This window comes from Corvus brachyrhynchos, unplaced genomic scaffold (genome assembly GCF_000691975.1).
Source record: "Corvus brachyrhynchos isolate BGI_N302 unplaced genomic scaffold, ASM69197v1 scaffold197, whole genome shotgun sequence".
Lineage (NCBI taxonomy): Eukaryota > Metazoa > Chordata > Aves > Passeriformes > Corvidae > Corvus > Corvus brachyrhynchos.
The window spans coordinates 505,219-511,119 of NW_008239108.1; positions in this window are offsets into that span (position 1 = coordinate 505,219).

Consider the following 5,901-nt stretch of genomic DNA (forward strand, 5'->3'; position numbering starts at 1 on the left):
GGGACAGCTGGGGGGGGAGTAAAGGATCACCCCAAGGACACTGGGAGTTGTCGCCGTGACCTTGTCACCATTCCCCCAGTTCCTCCCCAGCCTCCTCAGCCCCAGCAGAATCCTGGGAGGAAGGTTGTTATTTATTGTACCCCCCGGTGCCCAATTGTCACTTGTGTCCCCCATGTGTCCCCCCCCACAGTGTCCCCAACATGTGTGTGCTGACACCACTCATTGTCTGCTCTGCTCTGTGGGCTGCTGTGAGGGATGGGGGCATGGGAGGGACAAGCTGTGGGGCACAGTGGGGACAGAAATGGAGGGGACTCAGGGATGTGGCGCAGGAACATGCTATGGGACATGGGGGGACAGAGACATGGAGGGCTTAGGGCACAGGAGCACCCTGAGACCCCCCCATAACCCCCAACCTCAGGGGGGACAGCAGGGATGATCCCCTGCACCCACAGTGATCCCCAGGGCCTGAGGGGCATTGGTCTGAGAGCCTGGGGGCCCCATCCACCCAGCCCTGCCCCCATGTTTCTGTTCCCATCCCGCATGTCCCCATACCCCCTCCCGCCCCCTCAGCGGCCCATGCTGTGCCCCTGGGGACAGGGGTGATGCCTGGAGAGGTCCCTGAGGCTTGGGGGAGTTGAGGGGGAACTCACATCTCTGGGGGGCCTGGGTGGTGGCCGTGCTGGGGACACACAGTGGTGGGTGGGCAAGGGTGGACACAGGTGGACACGGACACAGGTGTCACACACCCAGGGGTATCACACACAGGCCACGCAGGTGTCTCACATACAGGTGTCACACGCATGTCACACACACACACACACACACACACACATTTATCACACACAGAATCCCAGCTGGAGTGGAAGGGGCCCTCTGGTGATGATCCAGCCCAGCCCCTGCCCAGGCAGGGTCACCTGAAGCAGGTGACACTTGCCCAGGTGGGTTGGGATGTCTCCATGGAGGGAAACCCCGCACCTTCCTCGGGCAGCTGTCTCAGGGCTTGGCCCTTCCGTGATGGAGGGAAGTTCTGCCTCATGCTGAGCTGGCAGTGGGAGTGTTGGAGTTCAGGGCATGGCTCCTCATCCTGTCACTGGGTACCACGCTGGGTCTGGCACCACCCTCATACCCTGGGGAGATTTGTGGGGATTGGTGGGATCACCCTGCACATATTTGTATGGATTGGTGCAATCCCCTCAAGTGAGAGATTTGTGTGGACACATGAGCAGCAGTCCAAAGCCCCATGTGGACTCAGGAGCTCTGGCAGCCAGTCAGGCACAGAGAGGGCATTGCCAGGAGCAGCACGGGAGATTAAAATGGCTCCGAGCAGTGCAAGTGACCCAAATATCGTGGCTGGGGCAGGCAAATAGGACATGGAGCAGCAGCAGGACATGGCATGGCAGTTCAAGCAGGAGGGTGTGTAGGAGTGCACAGACACCCTCCTGGCTCCTGAGGTGAGCACACCTCGTGGGGGTTGTTTTTTTCTCTTGTCCAACTTGGTTAGACCCAGCAGTAGTTTACACACTGACAAAAGCCATTGCTGGCAAGAACACGCAGACCCAGACAGAGCTCCCCAGGAAACATGCAGCTGTCCAGGTCTCCGGCTGCAGGGAGTGTCTGAGCCTACTGTTACTACTGGAGGACAGTGGAAATGACACCTGTATGTGGTGTGAATGGGTGAAGGGTCTTAAAGAGAAGGTGGAGAGGCTGAGGAGTATCAGGGAATGCAAAGGAGAAATAGCCTGGTGGAGTTGCACCCTTCCATCCAGGAGAGAAATGCAGTGGATGGAAGCTCAGGAAGAGTCAGAGTGGCCCTGACCCTCTTGCCATCAGGCAAGAGGATACTTAAAAGCTGGGGAATGGAAACATGTCCCTGCTTGGGGAGGTAGAAGAACTGGCTTCCCTCGCCTTCCCAGGTGCCCTTACAGAACAGATACAAGGTCCTGTATTTTGAGGGTCAGGCAGGTGAGAGTGAAGAAGAAGGTCTACCTGGAAGGTATCCCAGATCAGTGCAGTCAATCAGATCACAACTACGGGTATTAAGAAAAAAAGAAGGGTAGTTGCAGTCGGTGACACTTCTGAGGGGAACTGAGGACCCTGTATGCCAACCAGACCCATCCCACAGGGGAGTCTCCTACCGCCCTGGGGGCCAGGCAAGGGATATTGCTGGGAGGCTCTCTGGACTAATTCAGCCCACCAATTGCTGCCCACTGCTCGTTGTCCTCGTTGGCAGGGATGAGGTTGATGAGAAAAGTACCAGGGTAACAGAAAAGGACTTCAAGGCACTGGGTTGCCTGGTTGAAGGGACAAGAGCAGAGGTGGTGGTCTTGATTTCTTTGGTAGTAGGGATGAATGCCAAAATGATCAGGAAAACCCATGAGATGAAAAAGTGGCTTAAAGACTGGTGCCATTGGTGGAGTTTTGGGTTTTTTGGTCATGAGGTGGTTTGTATGGCACCAGGCTGGAGACAGATGGGGTTCACCTCTCTAGAAGAGGCAAAAGGGTTCCAGCCTGTGGCAGGGCTGATTGAGAGGGCTTTAAACTAGGTTTGAAGAGAGAAGGGGATGAGACCACGCTCACTAGAGATGAACCTGTGGGCAGCAGGCCAATGCTGGGGAGAAATCGATAGCCTAGCTGAAGTGCATCTACACCAATGCAGCAGTGTGGGCAACATACAGGAGGAGCTGGAGGCCATCGTGCAGCAGCAAAGCTCTGACATAGTTGCCGTCACAGGCGAGGAAGGAGAGGTGGTGTGATGACTCTGTATGTTAGGGAGTGTTTTGACTGTCTTGAGCTTTGTGGCAGTGACGATAAGTTCGCTGGGTCATGGGTGAGAATCAAGGGGAAGGCAGGTAAGGCAGATACCCTTGCGGGAGTCTGTTCTAGACCGCCCAACCAGGATGAAGAGGCGGATGAATTATTTTCTAAAGTGCTGGCTGATATTTCATGGTTGCCAGCCCTTGTTCTTGTGGGAGCCTTTAACCTGCTGGATGTCTGCTGGAAACAGCATGGTGGAGAGGAGACAGTCTGAGAGGTTCCTGGAATGTGTGGAAGAGAACTTCGGATGCGGTAGGTGAGCAGCTGACCAAGGCAGGGGGGCCCGCTGGACCTGCTGTTTGCAGACTGAGAAGGGCTGCTGGAACATGTGGTGGTCAGGGCCATCTTGGGCACAGTGACCATGAAATGAAGGAGTTCTCAATCCTTGGTGAAGTAAGAAGGTGTGTCAACAAAACCTCTACCCTGGACTTTCAGAGGGCGAATTTCAGCCTATTTGGGACACTGATTTAGAAAGTGCCTTGGGAAGCAACCCTTAAAAACAAAGGGTCCCAGGAAAGCTGGGCATACATTAAGAAAGAAACCTTGAAGGTGCAGGAGCAGCCTGTCCCTATGTGACGAAAAATGAATGGGTTGGGAAGTGATTGTCCCCCTGAACTTGGCATTGGTGAGGCCACACCTCAAGTCCTGTGCCCAGTTCTCAGCCCCTCAGTTCAAGAAGGACATTGAGTGGCTGGAGTGTGTCCAGAGAAGGGCAGTGTAGCTGGGGAAGGGTCTAGAGGGTGAATCCTATGAGGAGCAGCCGAGGGAGCTGGAGAGGCTCAGCCTGGAGAAAAGGAGGCTCGGGGGGGACCTTCTCACTCTCCAGAACTCCCTGACAGGAGGGTGGAGCCAGGTGAGGGTCAGCCTCCCAGGGAACAAGGGACACGACAAGAGGGAACAGCCTCAAGTTATGCCACAAGAGGTTCAGGTTCAACATGAAGAAAAATTTCTTCATGAAAAGGGTGGTAAGCCATTGGAAGGGGCTGCCCCATGGAGTCCCAATCTCTGGAGGTGTCCAAGACTGAACGTGGCACTCAGTGCTCTGGTCTGGTTGACAGGGTGGAGACCAGGCATAGGGTGGACTCAATGGTCTAGGAGGGCTTCTCCAATGTAATTGATTCTGTGGTTGTGTGTGATTCTGTGTTTGAGATATTTGTATGGATTGATGGTATCCCCTCATAGATTTCTGTAGATTGAAGGGATATTTGTGTGGATTGATGGAATCCTTTCTCAGCCTTCTCCAGACTAACCAGGCCCAGCTCCTGCAGTCTCTCCTCATCACCGACATGCTCCAGACCCTGAATCATCTTTGTGGCCTCCTTGACCCTCTCCAGCAGCTCCTTGTCTTTCCTGAGTTGTGGAGCCCAGGACTGAACACAACAGTCCAGGTACGGCCTCCCTCACCTGGGCAGGACAGAGGGGCAGGATGAGCTCCCTGACATGCTGGCCACGCTCTGTCCAACACCCCTGTGATGTCCCACCCAAAAGGGAAGGGAGAACCTGGGATCACAGATGTGCAGGAAGAATTTAGTATCTTTGTTAATGACAAGGATGAAGGGGTGGAGGGCACCACCAGCAGGTTTGCAGGTGACACCAAGCTGAGTGGGGCAGGTCTCCCCCTGAGGGACCTGGATGGGCTCAAGTGGTGGCCCATGGGAACCTCATGAGGTTTGACAAGACCAAGTGCAGATGCTGCGTCTGGGGCAACCTTTGGAATCAATCCAGGCTGGGAATGAGCAGAGGGAGGAGCCCTGGGAGAAGGATTTGGGGGTGCTGGTGGGTGGGGGTCTGGACACGATCCTGCCCAGAACCCCTTTGTCCTGGGCTTATCCCATAGCATGGGCAGCAGGGGATTCTCTTGGATTGTGTTGTGTGAGGGAGGTCAGGTGTGCTGACCGCCTTCCATCCAGAAAGCTGCAACTGTATTTTCCCCTATAATTTCATACTGTTATCTTTTTACCCTCAGCCATCCTCCCACAAAATACTTCAAGAAATTACAGAGCAAAAAAATGAAACTTTCAATTATTAAGGTATTTAATCAAAGTCAGATGCCTTTCTGAAATGGATGTAAATAAACACATGTAAAAGGTGAATGTAGGTGAACTAGCAGAGCACCGCTGTTTTACAGCAAGGATCACAACATTTTAAATACTCATTCAGGGTGGGAAGAAGGGCATGACAGGCTGAGTTATGGCCGGTCAGCCTGGAGAACAGAAGGTTTCAGGGAGACTTTGGTGCCCCTTCCAGTACTTAAAGGGGGCTTAGAAAAAGGCTGGAAGGGTACTTTGGATGAGAGCATGTAGTGATAGGACACAGGAAAAATGGCCTTAAGCTGAAGGTGGGCAGGTTTAGATGAGGTGTTGGGAAGGAATTTCTGACTGGGAGGGTGGGGAGGCCCTGGCACAGGTTGCTCAGGGAAGCTGTGGCTGCCCCTGGATCCCTGCAAGTGTTCAAGGCCAGGCTGGACGGGGCTTGGAGCACCCTGGGATAGTGGAAGGTGTCCCTGCCCATGACAGGGATGGCACTAGGTGGTCGTTAAGAGTCCCTTCCACCCAGACCATTCCATGCCTCTATGACTCTGTGCTGCCCCTGCCCATGACAGGGATGGCACTAGGTGGTCGTTAAGAGTCCCTTCCACCCAGACCATTCCATGCCTCTATGACTCTGTGCTGCCCCTCCCGCAATCCTGGCCACTGCCACCTGCACTGGCACCGATGGCTCTGCTGGGGCTGCTCGTCCTGCTGGCCCTGGTTGGGCCCGTGGGCGGCACCTGGGATACCTGTAGGTGAGTGGCCCCAGGGGCTGGGAGGGAGCTCGAGGAACACTTGGGGGCTTCCCTGGCAGAACTGGGGGAGACAGATGCCCCTTGGGGTTCTCTGGCCCTGCTGCCCTCAGCACCGGGTGGGACCTTCAGCCTGAGCAGCAGCAGCCACCGAGCAGAACACTGCTGGCTTTGTGCTTCCAGAGGGACCTGCGGGCTCCGGCCCATGGCATCTGACCACAGCTCTGGAGTTCTCGACTACGACTCTGTGGCTTCTGCTGATGGCACATCTGGTGCTGAGGGTGGCACCAGTGTCCAGCCAGGGG